A 20,025-nucleotide genomic window follows, 5' to 3' on the forward strand; every position below is an offset into this window, starting at 1 on the left:
AAATAATTTATGTACATACAACATCCTCAAGGAGGTAGAAAATAACTCCTCTCTTCTTAATTGTGGGCTACACATAGTGACTTCTTTCCCAAAAATACAGTGGAAAGCAGCAGGAGGCAGACTAACTTTTCAGCGGAGAAACCTGACAAACACTATCTCATCAAGGTCAACATCGGTAGTGATGCCATACTGATATTATAGACCCTTGATATGATGTGATGAAAATGGCACTTTTCCTCTGTGGCCTTCCTCCCAAAATCTCATAGCCACAGTCTAATCGTGAGAAAAACATCAGGCAAATCTCAATTGAAAGACATTCTACAAAATATCTGTCAAACTATTAAGGTCATTAAAAACAAGGAAAGTCTAAGAAAATGTCACAGTAAAGAGGAAACATGATGACTACATGTAATGAGGTATCCTAAATGACACTCTGAAATACCATAAGGGCATTAGATAAAAACTAAAGAGATATGAAGTATGGGATTTAGTTGACAATAGCATATCAATATTAGTTCATTAATTGTAATAAATGTACCATACTAATGTAAGATAATAATAATAGGGGAAACTGGGTATGGAACAGTATAAGAACTTTCTGTACTGTCTTCAAATCTTTTTTGTAAATCAAAACTATTGTAAAAAATTATGTTGAAAGAAATACTATTATCGTAGGACCTAGCAATTCTACTTCTGTGTATATATCCAGAAGATTTGAAAACAGGGTGTTGAGGGGATATTGGTACACCCATGTTCATAGTAGCATTATTTATAATATCCTAAAGGTGAAAGTAACTCAAGTGTCCATTAATGGATGAATACATAAACAAAATATGATATATACATTGGAGTATTTTTATTTAAGGCTTTATTCAGCCTAAAAAAGGAAAGAAATTCTTGACACCTGCTGCCACATAGATAAACTTTGAGAACATTATGCTAAGTGAAATGAGCTAGTCACAAAAAGACAAATACTATAAGATTCCACTTATAAAACTAGATAGTAAAATTTATAGAAACAGTAAAATGGTGGTTGTCAGGGGTTTTGAAAAGAGAAATGGAGATGGTAGTTTAATGGGTATGAAGTTTCAGTTTTGCAAGACAAAAAAGTTGTGGAGATTGGTTGTATAACAATATGAATATAGTGAAGAATACTGAACTACATGCTTAAAAATGATTAAGATGATAAATTTTGTATGATTTCAACTATAATTTTTAAAAAGCACTACTAAAATTACCATTTTCAATCCATTAGCCTGACGAAATCGATACTGCACAGATATGCTATATCTGTTTCTTTTCAGTTTATGATCCTCAGTACACTGTTTGGCTAATTACCCAGTGATCTAAAACAGTAAAGAGGTTAAGTAGGATAATCAGTATCATCTAAAAGTATTTGCAACGAATGCTCATCCAAAAGCCCATATAAAAGTTAGCTGGAAACCAGCAGATGGGATGAGATGAGATGAGAACTCAGGGACTGAAGGAGAGGAAAGCAGGGATTAGCAGCATTTTTTTGTCGTTTTTATGTCTAAAATAAAGACTTCCTTGAGCTGAGGCCACAGTGCTAATTATATATTAAGGAATATTTGGTTGATATCTTTTATTTCCTCTTTGGAAACAGAACAAACAAACATCTTATTACACACACTCTACATTTCTTTCATTTAAAACTTTACAACACAATGACAGAGAATAGGGACATATTTTCTATTAGTGTCCAGTAATGTCTGGAGATATTAGCGGAGTTTGAAGAAGATAGCATTAATATCTGTGCCACATATGGCAGTTGAGTTATTTTAATTAAATGGCAGTTTCAGCCAATTGAGATTTGTCACTGTTTTGAGCTCCCTTTCCTTTTTCCCACTCTTTTAGATTCAGAGTGTCTTTGACATCCAAATATATTACAGTATATTTCCTTTGGTGCTCTTTTTTTTGGGAAGCCAAAACAAACTCTTTAGAACATCACATTTCCAAAAGAAAGCTGTAAGACTTAAGAGTGTGATCACAGATACCTCTTGGGTCTCAATCTGAATTTAGTGTTAAACAAAGGAAGCAAGTTTATACTTTTGCAGATCTTCAGGGAGCGTAATAACCATTTATTTGGAATTTCATTGTATGTGATCTTCCTTAAATCTCAGAACAACCTGGAGAGACAGGCAGGATTAATATTATTATGCCATTTGATGAACAAAGGTCTGTCATTCACTTCCAGGAAAGGAGATGACTCCTCAAAATCACCAGCTGATAAATAGATGAGTTGAAACTAGAACTGAGTTCAGTGCCTCTGCCTTTATGTTGCAATGCCCTTAAGACATTCTTTTACTGGTGCATTTGTAAGCTATGTGAGAAGCAAAGGAGAGAGTAATCAAACTATTTGAAAACTAACTTAGATTGGCTAACATAATGATGTCGACATTTGGGGAAAAAGATACTTTATTTGAGAATTATAGTGAAATATCTCCACCACATACAGTTCTTGGGTTGTATACAAATTGGAAGTTCAGTTACTGTCCCAGTGTGAAAGGTGTGTGGAGGATGGATTGGAAGGGGAATGACTCAGGCCAGGGAGACTAGTGAGAGATGTCATAACCCCTGGAAGAACGGGTGGAATGGAAGAAGCTATGGCTGGGGAGATTTGAACTAGATTTGCCCATGCAAATGGAATTGGAACGAAGAGTGAATTGAAGAACATTAAGAGCCTGGAATAGATAGAATTTGATGGTTTATTAGAAAGGAACAGGGAAGAGAAGACAGCAGACAACATTGATCCTTGAATACATAATATAAAACTAGACTCTTCCCTGCTCTGAATAACCCTAGTATACAAGCAGAGGAATGTTGACATTACTGGCCCCACATTTAGAAAAAGAAACAGATGATCTTCCTAAAATGAAAGAAACATGGCTCATTCATTTTTAACATCTAAGCATTTACTATGTGTCTGCTCAAATATGTAGACTGCCTGAGTGAAAGGGCATCTGGTTAACCCAGTGATCAGTTGTGGCCACCTCCACAGAAGTATATACGGAAATGAAAATAACTAGGTTGTTTTCCAGCTATTTAAATCTAATAACTCGTTTTTAAATGGAGACTTTTTTACATATAAATACCTAAAAGAATATGATCAGCAAAAAATATGCAAGTTGATTGGCTACCTATTCATAGCAAAATGTTAGATTACCTCTAGATGGTGAGGCATTATGCATAGACTGGATTTTATTGGATTCATTTTTCTCCAAAAATTCCAGTCACTAGAGCTTGTGATTGAGGAAAACAATGTCCTTGCTCCGTGGTATTTAAATTCAAAGACGAACGGTTGCAGGGATATATTGCTTTTTAAATCACACATTTGAGAAAGGCTATCATTCATCTAGTGAATCTATTTTCAATGGAAATTTGAAAATCTAAAAAAAAAATCTTGCTTTCTTGTTGATTTTACTATTTAGTAAGAAGGTCTCTGACTGTTAATTTACACAGTTTTAGAGCAAAACATGAGAAAGACTGCTCAGAATACAATTGATGTATTTGAATGGTGAACAAAATAATACAAAGAAATACATTCCTTATTTATCTGGGTGTATGGAGCTGCTTACTCAAGAAAATTTGTCCTGCTCTTGCTATCAGAGAAACTGAATAAAACAATTTGGTAAAAGGAATAAAAAAGACAATGAAAACGTTGTTTTAAAAACATGTGACATTTGGTCACTAAATTAGACTTTTTTGTCTAAGGAACGACTTGTTCTTTTTTGCAAGAGACAAGAAACTAGAGATGTTTATCTTAATAAATCTTCTCCTGCCTTTGTTTCCTTCAGGAGTCATGCTATACTGTAAAGACACTTGATCAAGAGAACTCTGGGAAAAGCAGAAAACCGTGTGCCAGGGACAGGAAAGATAGGAGTAAGTACATTTTTGTTCCATTGATCTTGGAACATATGGAATAATATATTGAAGATGTTCCTAAAAATATATTTGTTGCTATAAAGCCAGATGACAGCAAAGAAAATGTAAGGTGGGATATCTTCATTTTAGAAAACAATGTAGTTTAATATAAGATTGATAGAATATACTGTTAATTTCTAATTAATAGCAAACAATACATACTGGGACCTTAAGATACACATTTTCAACTCATATCTGCCAGGGATAAGTGATTAGTAGAGGCTGAGCTTGGTTTGATATTTCCACTCTTAGCTGTGCCTATTTAAATGTTCTTGTAGAGGCGGCTAGCCCATCAGAATAGTATTTTGAAATTTATAGCCTTTAAAATAGAAGAGAAATTCATATTGCTGATCAGGTCTTATAAACTGACTGCTTTTCTTATTGCTACTCTCCTCAGAGACCACAGTAATAGAATTATAATCAGTACATACAATTAAATATTCTTGATGACACTAATAGGTAAACATAAACCTCAAGTTAATACTTGTTTGAGAGACAGGTTTTTGTGTGCTGGTATCTCACAGATATCTGTTCTATCTATCTTCTGGCTATCTATCTATGACAGATATCTGTATATATTCGTACTTGCCTACACCGTAGTGCATCTTTTGCAAATTGAGGCCACATTCATATTGCAGTCTTATTAGTAGTTCATAAAAATATTATCAATTTGTAACACAGGAACAGAAGACCAAACACCGCATGTTCTCACTCATAAGTAGGGGTTGAACAATGAGAACACATGGACACAGGGAGGGGAACATCACACACTGGGGCCTGTCAGAGGGTGTGGGGCAAGGGGAGGGATAACATTAGCAGACATACCTAATGTAGATGACGGGTTGATGGGTGCAACAAACCAACATGGCACCTGTATACCTATGCAACAAACCTGCACATTCTGCACATGTATCCCAGAACTTAAAGTATAATAAAAATAAATAATAAATAAATAAATTAAATAAATAAATAAATAAATGTTATCAGTTTGGTAAAACTTGTATTTGAGGGCACCTAGATCCCTTAGTGCTACATTCTCCTACCCAGAGTGAGAATCTTGCTTCTCCACTGCAGCTTAGATGACAGAGCAAGAGAATCCAAGGTCAGCTGCAGCCTAAGGGAAGGCTCCAAAGTTCTTCTCCCCCTCTCAGATTCCTACTAGAACACTACTCCAGGGAAGCAGGAAGGAGTGGAAGACATTACATTTGGTTTGGGCCTATTGCCTGGTCTTCTTAAAACCAGTGTACAACTTTCCTGTTAACCCTCTGTGATTTCATTTAACATTGGCAATAGGTTCATTTCCATGGCTCATCAGAGCATTTTTACTTTGATGTGAAAATTTAAATTTATGTCAACATGTCTAAAAATAAATTTAAGAATACCGTCTTAATTGAAATCTACTTGTATTATAAAATAATTTCACACAAATAATTTTACCCAAACCATTTATATTTCTACATAAACCACTAGAATCTCCATACTAGAACAAAATAAGTAGAATTATAAACAAGAATTAATTTTGTACTTAAGGAAAATTAAAACTAACATATAAAATAATTTCTTGGGTCTATATTGTGGGCTGAGTATACGGTGATTTATAAGCATAATCTTATTTAATTTTCACAATAACTCTATGAGGAAGGTGAGGAAGGTAAGGAAGGCATGGTTATTTCCTGTGATACAAGCATACCTTGCCAAATGCACACATTTAGCAAGTGGGTGGTGAGTTAGGACTTGAGCCTAATTTTGTCGGATGCATAAGCCTATGTCCTTGACCAGCTTGAAAAGAAATGTTTGGTGGGAGCTAAAACACTATGTTTAAACGACTATAGTATCTTATTTTCATCAGCTATTTATAATCTATTACTAGAAATATACACTCTTAAGGAACAAATTATCCTTATACTCTATGAATTCTTTGAAGAAGAAAACATTTTTCTGATTTATTTAATAAGAAGCACAATACTAAAAAAGTAAAAACAAAACTAATAAAAGTATCACAAAAAAGAAAATCATAAAAATTCGTTGAAATACTAGCTAAATAATGTAGATATCAATAAAATAGAATAATACAATACATGGTGTTTATTCTAGGAATGTGAAAGTAGTTCAGTATCAGGAAACTTACTAAACTGACTTCATAGTCTTAAACCAAAGAATAAAACCCCTATTTTAACTTCCAAATAGATTTCAAATGACACTTGATAAAATGCAACCATATTTCTTTTAAGAAAACACACATACATGTAGCATCGTAATTTAGGAATAGAGAAATGTCATTAAAATATAAAACGTGATTTCAAGAAAGCAGAAAAACCCTAGTGGCTTACTACAGGACCAATTTCATCACTTATAGTTAATATCATTTAACAAATTTTAACCAACACAATAAATGTTTTAAAAGACTAATATTTTCTGCATTTTTCTTATATATGCTGGGAACTGTTCTAAATGCTTTACAAATATTAACTCATTTAATCCTCACAACAACCCTAGGAGATATGGACTACTATCATTCTATTTTACAAATTAGGAAGCTGAGGCCAAGAGACGCTAAGTAACAAGGCCAAGGTCATGAAGCTAATAAGTAGCAGAGCTGAGTTAAAACTCATGTGGTTTGATCCATGACTCTTTAATCATAAATACCATGTTATGCTGCCTCTCAAAGGTTATAATTATTAGAAAAAAGGTTGTATCTTTTTTTGCTAAAAATATATATTTTACTAAAAATCTCAAGAGAATTAACTGAAGAACCATTAGGGTAATGAACTTTGTTAAGTAACTATACAAAAGATAAATGTGTAAAAATCAGTTGATTTTTCTATGACAGCAACAAATAAAAAACATTAGAAAAATCTCATCATAGCAATTAAATATTATATAGCTATGAATAAACTATTAGAGAAATGTACAAGACAAATTAAGAAAATAATATCTATTGAGAAACACAAGATAAACAATTGGCTGTTAAGTATGTTATGCAGAAAGAAAAATTAGCAGTAATGCAATGAAATAAAAGAGGATACAAACAAATGGAAGAACATTCCATCCTCATGGGTTGGAAGAATCAATATCGTGAAAATGGCCATACTGCCCAAGGTAATTTATAGATTCAATGCCATCCCCATCAAGCTACCAGTGACTTTCTTCACAGAATTGGAAAAAACTACTTTAAAGTTCATATGGAACCAAAAAAGAGCCCGCATCGCCAAGTCAATCCTAAGCCAAAAGAACAAAGCTGGAGGCATCACGCTACCTGACTTTAAACTATACTACAAGGCTACAGTAGCCAAAACAGCATGGTACTGGTACCACAACAGAGACATAGATCAATGGAACAGAACAGAGCCCTCAGAAATGATGCCGCATAGCTACAACTATCTGATCTTTGACAAACCTGACAAAAACAAGAAATGGGGAAAGGATTCCCTATTTAATAAATGGTGCTGGGAAAACTGGCTAGCCATATGTAGAAAGCTGCAACTGGATCCCTTCCTTGCACCTTATACAAAAATTAATTCAAGATGGATTAAAGACTTATATGTTAGACCTAAAACCATTAAAATCCTACAAGAAAACCTAGGCAATACCATTCAGGACATAGGCGTGGGCAAGGACTTCGTGTCTAAAACACCAAAAGCAATGGCAACAAAAGCCAAAATCGACAAATGGGATCTCATTAAACTAAAGAGCTTCTGCACAGCAAAAGAAACTATCATCAGAGTGAACAGACAACCTACAGAATGGGAGAAAATTTTTGCAACCTACTCATCTGACAAAGGGCTAATATCCAGAATCTACAATGAACTCAAACAAATTTACAAGAAAAAAACAAACAACCCCATCAAAAAGTGGGCAGAGGACATGAACAGACACTTCTCAAAAGAAGACATTTATGCAGCCAAAAAACACATGAAGAAATGCTCATCATCACTGGCCATCAGAGAAATGCAAATCAAAACCACAGTGAGATACCATCTCACACCAGTTAGAATGGCCATCATTAAAAAATCTGGAAACAACAGGTGCTGGAGAGGATGTGGAGAAATAGGAACACTTTTACACTGTTGGTGGGACTGTAAACTAGTTCAACCATTGTGGAAGTCAGTGTGGCGATTCCTCAGGGATCTCGAACTAGAAATACCATTTGACCCAGCCATCCCATTACTGGGTATATACCCAAAGGACTATAAATCATGCTGCTATAAAGACACATGCACACGTATGTTTATTGCGGCACTATTCACAATAGCAAAGAGTTGGAACCAACCCAAATGTCCAACAACGATAGACTGGATTAAGAAAATGTGGCACATATACACCATGGAATACTATGCAGCCATAAAAAATGATGAGTTCGTGTCCTTTGTAGGGACATGGATGAAACTGGAAAACATCATTCTCAGTAAACTATCGCAAGGACAAAAAACCAAACACCGCATGTTCTCACTCATAGGTGGGAATTGAACAATGAGAACTCATGGACACAGGAAGGGGAACATCACACTCCGGGGACTGTTGTGGGGTGGCGGAAGGGGGGAGGGACAGCATTAGGAGATACACCTAATGCTAAATGACGAGTTAATGGGTGCAGGAAATCAACATGGCACATGGATACATATGTAACAAATCTGCACATTGTGCACATGTACCCTAAAACCCTAAAGTATAATAAAAAAAAAAAGAAAAATTAGCAGTAATGAAGGTTTATATTGTATTCTTGGATGAGAATAATAGATGTTGTACCGATGTTAGCTTCCTCAAATTAATTTATAAAGTTAGTACAATTTCATTTAAAATCCAAAAAAGGATTTGGGAGAGAGCTTAGCAAAATGATTATTAAAATTCATCAGGAAGCATGGACAGTCTGGAAGAGGCACATTTTTGAAAAAAGAAGAAAGTTGAAACTTGCTATTTCTCGGTATTAAAGCATATTAAAAAGTTACAATTACTAAAATTCTGTGGTACTATTTACTAATATAGAAACTTAGAGAAGCCAAATCAGTTTGAGAATTCCCCAAACAGATCAAAGCACATGTAAAAGTAATGCATAAGAAAGACCACATTTCATGTTGATGGAGAAAGTAATGACTATTCAAAAAGCACAACAACAATAATTAGTTAATGTTAGGAAAACATGTAAATTTGGATATTTTATTTATACATTATACAAATACTTGTCAGATTGATAAAAGCAGAACAATGACAGAGACATAATTGGAGGAAAATAGATTGGCAAATAATTTCATAATCTTGTCTAACATGACATCAAAGGCAAAAATCATAATTGGAGATTGATAGACTTGACTGTAAATATATTAAAACTTCTGTACATATAATACAGAAGAGATTCAAATAGCATGAACCTAATAAATGTTTGAAAATTGCTTTTTCTTGATTTTTTGAGGAGAAATGGAATTAATAAATCAGTAAGTTCTGACTAACATTCCAATATATTACTGTTTGATGGCTTTGTAAAGCAGAAATTGTTCTGGGATAGTACTAATTTGCTATTTTATCTCCTGAAGGCACACAGCATCACAGAAATTTTTGTGTGAAGAATACATAATATGTCTTAGTTAAAAATAAAGATGAAGGCCGGGCGTGGTGGCTCACACCTGTAATCTCAACACTTTGGGAGGCCAAGGCAGGTGGATCACGAGGTCAGGAGATTGAGACCATCCTGACTAACACAGTGAAACCCTGTCTCTACTAAAAATACAAAAAATTAGCTGGGCATGGTGGTGGGTGCCTATAGTCCCAGCTACTTGGGAGACTGAGGCAGGAGAATGGCCTGAACCCGGGAGGTGGAGCTTGCAGTGAGCAGAGATCATGTCACTGCAATCCAGCCTGGGTGACAGAGCAAGACACCGTCTCAAAAAAAAAAAATTATAATAATAATAAATAAATAAATAAATAAAGATGAAGTTCTAGTAAAGACCAGTGATAATATGGAAAGGTGAATTGTTCCACCTAAAAAGATCAATTAAATTTGGCTCAGAGTATCCAAGAGAGTAGAGGATTTCAACCAGAGTTTTATAATTCTTACATGTGCCTGGGCATTTTATTTCAGTAGAAATTATTTGCAACCTCCTTGAGTAATCTCTGAATTAAAATAACATGTTAAAATAAGTTATTGCTAATAAAAATGAAATAATTCAATTTCTGTCTTGAATAATGCAGTAGATAATCGCAGAGGAGTGACACAATGATAAAATTTGGAGAGAAATGTTTCCTGTTTTATTGAAGTTGATGATACAAGAAAGTTTGTTTGCATCCTTCCAGAGTACTGCTGCTCCTTCAATGCTGGGGACTCAGAGGAAATGTGAAAGGAAAATGTATTATAATTAATGACCAATAATTTTTTTAAGTTTTAATTTAGGTAAAATATTCAAGGTTGTACTAGCCTGTACTGTAACAATTAACTAACACTAACAAAATAGCAATTTTCTGTCCCAGGCCATATTAGCATAATTACTAGACTCTGAGATCCAAATATCTCATGGGAAAGAGTAACCAGTGTACCTGTGAACTTTCTAGTCTTTCTGTTCACATCCAGCCCCTATCCATGATTCTGGCCAATGCATTGACTCCTGTTCACTGCTATTCCTCCAGAGAGCACTCACTCTGCTTCATGTCCTCCTACTAGCAGTCTGTCAGCTGACAGGGAATCTGCTCCCCCACCTGTGTTGCCCTTTTGTTTCAGGGCTCAAATTGCCCGAAGTTCTGCCTTCAGCCATTCATCTCTTGCCTTCTAACCCCGATCATTGTCTCTGTATTGAGTTTAGTACTTCAACTCTTTTTATCCATCCACCTTAAAGAGTTTTTCCCTGACTTACACAAGGACTAGGACTGTTAAGAAGTGGATTTTTGCCAGGCAGGTCTTGGTCCTGGGGTTTGGTGAACAGCCATCATCATTGTCCTTCCTATAAGAACTTGTAGACATTCATGAAGTTATATCCCTGGCAGATTCATCCTGCTGGCTCAGGAGACGTGCCTAAAAGTGCCTGAAACTAAAAAAAGACTACAGAATAGACCTTAGCTCTAATACCCTTGCTAAATAAACATTGATTTTTAAACATGTATCTTTATTTGTTCATAAATCTACACTTAGTACATATATTCTTTGAGCACCACCAGAAAAAAGTCTGGAATTAGTCAAAAGAACTGTGTAAAATGTTTTCTTCTTCTCTTGGCTAATACAGGCAAAAGAGAAACTTAGCCATTTTGTTTTAAGCACGACTAACCAAATCAAACAAGCATAACCCTAAACTTAAAGAATAAATCCTGTTAATGTTCATGCTAGCCAGACTGTTACTTTTTGAAGACTGTCCAAACACTGTAAGCAGTGAATTCTCGAAGGGAAAATGGAAAACAAAACAAAACAACCAACAAACATTGGAGCAGAACACACAGACACCCTTGTCAAGGCGAGTAAAGGGAATATATACAAAGAATGAAGGTGATCATTAACAGATTAGCACTAATTCTTAGTGATCAAAGTCATTGTCAATTAATGTTTGCAGTATGCCAAACTCATTTTCTCATTTCTTCATTCAGTAAGAGTTCTTTGAGCGTTTTTTCCATTTACCCTGTGCCCTGCACTGTTGTGAGCTGTGGGGATCAGAGCTAAAGACACTGCAATTCTCCAGAGTCTGTGAATCACTAGCATGGAAATTCTGAACTAGAGAAAAATTGACTAGAGGAGTGTGAGGAGACCCAAAAGTGTTATATCAGGAGTGGCTGATGTTTTCTTTGTGGAGGTCCTAGAGATGTGCTAACTTTCTTCAATTATGTGAGAAATATCATGTCAAAAAAATCTGTGTGATTGAGAAGGGAAAACTAGATTTGAATGGATGGAATTAGAGGAGAAAACATTCTTGCTTAATCAAGGGAAAGGCTTCCTGAAATTATAACAAGCTACCTCTGATAACTGAGTTATTGGTCATAAGTGGGAGGGTGAGGGGTTGGTATTGGGGGTGGGTAATTAATTCATCTCCAAAGACAAAAGTTCCTGGGTCTGTTGTTGAAACCATTGATGTGGTAAGGGTTCCCCTGAAGACAATACAATAAGGGACTACAAGGCTGCTTTTGAGTTAGACCTACCAGCTTTGTCACTTACTCTTAGGCTTTGACCAAATCTCTCATCTCTGATCCTTAGTGCCTATATCAGAGAAAAGGAGATAGTACGTGTCACGGGGCTGTGGTGAGAAGAGAAAAAAATAATGAGTGTAAATGAACTAATTCAAAATGGTTGCTATATAATGGGCACTCAATAGATGGTACTCAATACATGGGAACTAGAATGTCATCTTGGGAAACATTTGGACTCCCTTAAACAATCCAGAAAGTTAAAATGACACCCATTAAAGTAAAAAGTTCCTCTCTTCTTATTTGGGATTCATAAAAACAAAATGTTTCTAAAATGTACAGTGAGAAATACTAAACATATACAACGTTAGAAAAGCTGCCAAGACAATTGTTCTACTTCATTACCATTTCCTTATTATTTACCTGTTCTTAGTTGCTGGAAAGATTTTTTTTAGCTCAATTTCTACTTTGTAGTATTCTAAGAGACCTGTACTGTCAACTTCAGTTTGTCATATCAAAGGAGATCTTGGACAACACGTTGTGACATGTTCAAAGAGAGCCTGCTCATGCAAGTTGGATGAGTTTGAAAGTTGCTAGAGTTTACTTCTAAGTATCTGTGTTGTAATCAATTCCTATTTTTTAATCATGTTGTTGGTATCAACTGATGCATAATTTGAACTAGCCAAAAGGACTCAGGTGGTGAACTAGAGCAAGATTATGCCAACGTGAGACACATAAAGCAATTAGTGATTGCTTGTAAGAAGGTTAACTCAGCGAACTGTGGTTCACTTCTCACATGCCTATCAGCTGCAATAATGAATATTTAAATAAATAAATATTTCAATTCTCTGGGCTCACTTTTCCAGGCCTATCTTAGATTAGTTTCACCTTCTCTTTGTTTTCATAGTCTGTGTTCTGTTTTTTTATTCGTGTAATTCATATTATAAGAATATGAATTCCAATAATGAGACATTTAAATAATGAAGAGAAGAACAAAGAATAACATCAATTTCCCACCTCTGAAAATTGACTCATTTTATTTTATAATGTCTGCTTAAAGTCTCCTTTATAAAGAAATAAAATGCAACAGTTAAGTATCCTCTCAGAAGCTCCTATGAATTAGTATGCATTGTTCCAGTCTATTTTATATTTTCGCTCATGTATTTATACAACCATTCCAATATTTGGTCTTGATTTGTGTTTTTTAACTTACAAAAATAATATCACACTTCTTTTCAAAAGATCATTTTTGAAATATATGTACATATATATAGTTCTAGCTCTGTTCTCCCTGTGAAATGTGTATTTCACTTGGTAAATGAAACACTTCATTTGCTATTCACATCTAGTGGCCTTCCCTACTCCTAAATTGGGCCCATGGATAGCAGAACGTTATTGCTAGAAAAGTTGGAAGAAAACATCATTCTAATTTATGGCTTTATATATTACCAATACTGAGAACTTTTGAAAATGGCAAAAGCTAAACTGGATGGGAAGTCAGGAAAATATGAATAAACTAGAATTTTCCCAGGCAAACCACAATAAAGGATCAGACTGCATATGAAGAAAACAAAGCTTTGAGAGGTGATGTGACTTTCTGGTGTTAAAGCCAAATAATCAGGAGGCCATTCATCTAGGATTGTTTCTGTTTCCAGAACCCTTATACAAGCCACACCAAAAGTTAACTTAGAGGCATTCCTTGTTACTGAGTAATTTTTTTTTTTTTTTTTTTTTTTTTTTGACATGGAGTCTTACTCTGTCACCCAGGCCGGAGTGCAACCGCACGATCTCGGCTCACTGCAACCTCTGCCTCCTGGGTTCAAGTGATTCTCCTGCCTCAGCCTCCTGAGTAGCTGGGACTACAGGCACATGCCATCACACCTGGCTCATTTTTTATTTTTAGTAGAGACGGGGTTTCACCATATTGGCCAGGCTGGTCTCAAACTCCTGACCTCAGATGATCCGCCCACCCGGCTTCCCAAAGTGCTGGGATTGCAGGCGTGAGCCACAGCTCCCGGCTGTTACTGATTAATTTTGGATTGAGTTTCAGCCAATCACAGACACCCAGCTAGCTGATTGCTTATATAACAGGAGACCTCCCATTGAACTGTATGGAAATGCATAGCTATAGTTAATTAAGTAATTTTTTTTACTTTGTTTCCATGTTTAGACTATAAAAGCCCACTGCTTAGGCTACTAGAGCAGAGCTCTTTGAACCTCTTTCCGTTTTGAGTACTGTCTGATTCATTATTCATTCTTTGCCTAAATAAACTCTTAAATTTATTTTGTCTAAAGTTGTTCTTTTAACACTGGGTTACATAGCTAGTTAATGACAGTGCTTGAAATATCCAGCCCAAATCTCAAAATCAAAATATTTCATGGGGCAAGAGAAAGCTTTTCTAGTTCATTGTTCTGTTTGTTATTCTGCTGCTTATGTTTAGAAAACATGCAGAGAGCTAAGATAAGGCATTCTTAGAGCCACCTCTTTAGAAAAATGAAGTCTGATGCCTTGCTTTCACAATGGCTGGTAAGAGTATAGTTTTAATCTACCATTGTTTCCTTATACTTGCTATCTCACATGCCAGATAAAGCTATTTGCTCCCTCTTCTCACTCTATCCCATTTGTACCCCTAGGTAAGAGAATGTGGTCTGGAAAATGAGGTGTCACTGGTGACCAGACATCATCACTTTTCTAGTGACTGTCAGCTTAGTTTTTGTCGTACAGTTGTCTTGATTTCCGGCTAGGTAATGAGTGTGACATATCTTTAAGGTTTGGGTGTGCCAATGTACTGGAGACAGAAAATTGACTCACTAATTAAACTATAGCCTGAAACTTGCATGTTCAATACAGGCCTGCAATTTCCTTTACCTAGGCTTGGTCTCAGGTATTCTTCATAGTAAAGGTGGTATTGGTATTGTATCACTATGATTCATGGTGTTAGGACACCAAATTCCTCATTACATCTTCATTTTAAACTTCTAAACTAGTATAGCTCCTAGGATTAAAAGGATTGCAGATTTTTAATTTTTTTTAAAAAAGAGGCAGTATTTAGGTGTACCTGGTAGGGGAGAGAACAAGCATAAGGAAGAATGGATAAATTAAAGCTATACTGTTACCAGCCATTTTGAAGACAAGGTAAAGCTTTTTCATTTTTCTAATGAGGCAGCTCTAAGAATGCATTATCTTAGTTCTCTACATGTATTCGAAACATAAGAAGCAGCATAACAAACAGAACAAAGGAGTAGAAAGCTTTCTATTTCTTACCCCATGCAGTTGTTTGATTTTGAGATTTGAGCTAGGTATTTCAAGGACTGCTATTAACCAGCTATGTAACCTGGTGTTAACTATTAAGTTTTGCTCACTTCAAATTTGTTTTTGTTTCTCCAAAATGTTTTGCACATTTATAAGATAAATAAAAATCAGCATTTTTAGAAGGCAGCTATGATCACCACTCTACCACCAATGCCACTAAAATCAGTATTGTTGATTACCTGCTGGAAATAAAAATGTAATTGCTAAAATACTCAGTATAAGTTAAGTGATACATTACAAGCAAAGATCTATCATGTGTTAAGTTTCAAGTTTCACTTAATGTTCTTAATAAAATAATGGTAATTTGAATTCTCTACAAATATGTTCAGCCTATAATATTCTAATTTACAGATGCTTCAGAACACATAATATTTTTGATTAACTTAATGTCAAACTATTATCCTACCTTGTAAATAGCGTCGAAATTTTAACTATAGTCTTTAAAAAATCAAATTTCATTGGTAGGGAAGTGTAAATGTATGGTTTTTTAAAAACACAACATTAAAAGGTTGAGGTTATAACTTTCATAAAGATGAAATCACTATTTAAAAGCTGCACATACACTGATTATTATTGTTTGTCTTAGAAGATGTATCTTTAAATTGCTGGAAGACATCATGAATATTTTCATTGCTAATTATTGGTAAAGTCTTTAGTATATGTCAGTTCTGTTTGTATGGGTATGGTTGCTGTAGTGCGGCTTATGAAAAAACAATGCTTCATATCAGTGAAAGCTCTTCTTTGGTTTAATTTGGGTTGTGGTTATATTGTTTTTTCATATCATGTGAGCTGATTGCAAGGGGTTAACCCAAAATGAGCCACTTCACTTAAAATTATTCTATATGTTTGTGAATTCTGTTGTTGGTATTTAAATGTATATCATAGTTTAATCATATCACATAAAGTTGTGATTTCAGGAATGCTTTATATTTCTTTTGCTGTTTTTGCTTGTGACAATTGACTAGTCCACTACATAGAATTTCTTAGTCTTTCTAACAGTAGGTGAACATTTGAACTGACCAGATGATTTTATGGAAGGAGCATGAGACAATGGAAGTCAAATCTCTATTCTATACCTTGCTTTGCCCCTTTCTGGCTACAAGAGCCTCAGAAGTCATTCAGAGATGTAGCAAAGTGTAGGGGATCAAACCACTGATTGCTGAATTTGAGTCTTACTTTTGTCATTTATTATTAGCTGTGTGACAGCTGGTAAATTAACTTAATCTCTCTGTCTCTGTGTTTTCATTTGTAAATGGTATTAATATTAGTGCCTCTCCCCCAAGGTTCTTCAGAAGATTAAAGCAGTTGATATTTGTAAAGTACTTAGAATATTGCCTATACAGCTAATTATTTAATAACATTTTAATGTGATGTGACCTCATTAGATCTGATGTCTACAAACAGTACTTTGAGTTTGAGAATTGTTATCATTTTAAGTGTTTCTTGCCTTTGTTTTCAATACATCTTGAAATTATTAAACTTAGAGTGGTGAAAACATTGTTTCTATGTGGAGTATTAATGATTATACAGCTAACACTGATGATTTCTTTGTCATTTGTTTCAAATCAAGGCACATTTGCAGAAACAAAGGGACTGCTTTAAAAACTAAGCAAAATATTCATGTATCTTAGAGTTGTATGGACTGTGACAACTCCTGTAACTGTGTTTGGGACTTGTTTCTGCATTAGGTACACATTTTGTTTACCTCCTAAAGGGTTAATGTCATTTATTTTATTTGTCAATTTTTGTCTTTGTAACTGTGCTATTAGATGGCAGACTGTTTGGAAAGCTGAATTTGATTATTGTTTTTCAGTTCTGTATTGCCAGTGAAAATATTCTGCTGTTTATCACTTTTCTTTAGTACAGGTTAGTACATGACTTCTATCTTTTAGGGTTATCATACACACGTAGCTCTTTCTTAAATAATCCACAATCTGTTTTAATTATGCTTGAAACCTGTTAAGTTGGAATATTTTATAGGACAAAGAGTAGTGTAACTTGTCAGTATAAGAGTTGGTGGTAGAGGATGGGTTAGTTTGTTTTTTAATGACAGGGCATGGTCTCCAGTGTGAAAGAGGCCATTGGAATTGGAACTTGTTTCCACTGATGGGAGAAAGTCCAACTGAGCTAGTAGGCTGATTATCTGGAGAAAAGAATGATGTCAACAGGAGGCTGTCCTGGCAGATAGGGGGTCGGAGTCCACTAGGACCAGCAAGGTACAGCAGATGGTGTCCCAGCAGGTGGGTGGGCTGTGGTGACACAGAGTCTGGAAGCAGACAATATCCAGGCAGATAAACAGATAGATCTGTTCACAGACTGTGGGTCCCATGGATTGGGGCTGAGACTGGGGCCTGAAATACAGACCCTGGGAAACCTGGATAGACTAGCACAGAGGCCAATCTTGGAGGGAATACTGAACTACATAGGGCATTAACGCAGAGACTCTGTTATGTGGGGCCACGGGTTAAAGGATACTTGTGACATCCTCAGGTTTGGGGGTTGTGTGGATTGGAAGGATACTGGAGCTGGGAGCCAGGAAAGTCTTTAAAGATGCTGACTTCCCTATTCCTTAGTGCAGACTCATGTGACTGTCACCTTTTGAAAACTGAAAAACTCAAGTGTGTTAATTACAAAATTGTGCTTTACTTTATTACTGATGAGGAGATTAAAAGACAACTTTGATACAATCAACCTTGCCTTTTTTTTTGCAAAGGTTGTAGTAGCCTTCAGATCAGACTTAACTTCCTACAGTTGAAACTGCTCACATGGGGCCTAGGTGAAGTGAAGCACGCAATATGGAGGTGTTATTATTCCTTATTCGGCTTAGATTTATCCTTAGGAAGAGGTTATCTATCTAAGAAGACAGTATACAGTGAAAGAATTAGGAAGTAGGTCTTTGTTTTTGACTGAAGCTTGCTTGTAATAGAAGAGAAAATTATGTGGAAATTGCTGAAATTAATTTCCTTACAATAATATGAGCGTTAACTGGCTTTTTCTCTGACAATCATTATTTGGGGGAATATCAGCCCCAGTTACATTATTTGGGAATGCCCTACATCAAACCAGGGCCTTCACTTCTAAGGACTAAGAAAAAATTGAACATTGACTCTTTTGCTTGAGTCTTAGCATTTAACAGCCTTCTATTACTGATCTTAGACTTTACGTGTACCTATATATTTCTAATCAAAGAAAAACGAAACCCTCAAAACAAAATCCAAGCATTCTCATGCTTTACATTTTGAAACTAAATCTCTGGTTGATGCCCACTTTTAAAAAATCTAAGTTACTATGAAGTTTCAAAGTGCTATCATTGTTTTTCCAAATACTACTTTCGATAGAGGAAAAAAATCCATGTTTCTTTTTATTAGATTCTTTACAATGGTGAATCTTGTCTAGAGAAACAATGCATTCATTTATTAAATAGAAGTTAATTTATGTAATTAAAATAAAATAAATGTTTCTGTCATAAAATCTAGCTTCAAATTCTCACCTGTGTGACTTTGGGGCAAGTAGTTTATTATATTGGGTTTTAGTTTCGTATCTCAATTTACACCTTCTTCGTAGAAATACTGTATTTCTAGTACACCCTTGGGAATCATGATGGATGACAAAGCTTTCCTTTTTTAATGGAATTTTTCTTACTGGAAGTCATTTTAATATGTTCCACTTTTACATTCCCTCACAATCTATATGCAATTGTATCAGTCAGGCTTCCACCAGAGAAAGAGATGAGAAATAGAGAAACAGAATCAGTAGGAGATATACATTGAGAAACTTATTGCAAGGAATAGGCTTAAGGAATCCACACACTGGCAGAAGGGTAGGGTGGAAACTCTGGGGCAAGAGTTCGAGCTTCAGTCCACAGGTAGAATTTCTTTTTCCTCAGGAAAACCTCAGTTCTGCTGTTAGGCTCTTTCAGATGATTGAATCTGGACCACTAAGATATTGAGGATAATCTTCCTCGCTTAAAGTCAATTGATTGCAGATATTAATCACATTTATAAGACTCCTTTGCAGAAACACATAGATGAGTGTCTGATTGATTAACTGGGGACTACGGACTAGTCAGGTTGACGCATGAAGCTGATCACTACATCACAGTCCACACTTTGTCAACTTTAGACTCATGTGCATTTCCTGAAACCTTATTTAATCTCAAAATAAAGAACATAGCAAAGCCATTCGTCCACCTAATGCGATACAGCTATCTTGAAGCATGTTTTCCAACCCAAAACATGGTAACCCTTTCTCTAGAAGAGGATGCAATGTCATTCACTGTTCTCCTTGACATTCTGTAGCTTAAACACTGTGATACAAAGTTAGCTATTATTAGTATATCTTACGTTAGATAATAATGACAAAAGAGGGAAGAAAGCAAAAATCTTAAATACATGTGCACACACATTTCTAACAAAATAAAGGATATTTAAAATTTACAGAATTGCTTCTGGAACTGGCCATGTGGTCAATGCTGGTATTTATGATTCCCTTCTTCCATTACCCATTTCATAATTCTCTGCTCTTAAGCAGGCACCTCAGCTGGTCATGGTTCTTAGCCTGGCGGTGTGACCCCAACCTTCATTCCTGAAGGGGCTGGGTCATTAGCAGTCCTGCCTGAATTGAATTATTGTGGTTTTCTTCACAGAATGTGGTAGTGATAAAAGATGCCCTAAGGGATC

General features: G+C 35.4%; 1 protein-coding gene across 9 annotated transcripts in view; it reads left to right on the top strand.

The window, feature by feature from the left end:
* Positions 1–20,025, top strand: part of PKIB (cAMP-dependent protein kinase inhibitor beta) — a 253,987-nt gene that overhangs the window by 153,423 nt on the left and 80,539 nt on the right. For 7 of the 9 annotated variants that reach the window (XM_055262899.2, XM_055262885.2, XM_055262917.2 and 4 more), the window contains one exon: positions 3,816–3,900. The exons of the other annotated variants lie outside the window; for them this stretch is intronic. The gene's annotated coding sequence lies outside the window, so the exon portion shown is untranslated. Of the gene's footprint in view, positions 1–3,815; positions 3,901–20,025 lie in introns of those variants that run through there. 9 annotated transcript variants of the gene reach the window in all.

This window comes from Symphalangus syndactylus, chromosome 2 (assembly GCF_028878055.3).
Source record: "Symphalangus syndactylus isolate Jambi chromosome 2, NHGRI_mSymSyn1-v2.1_pri, whole genome shotgun sequence".
NCBI lineage: Eukaryota > Metazoa > Chordata > Mammalia > Primates > Hylobatidae > Symphalangus > Symphalangus syndactylus.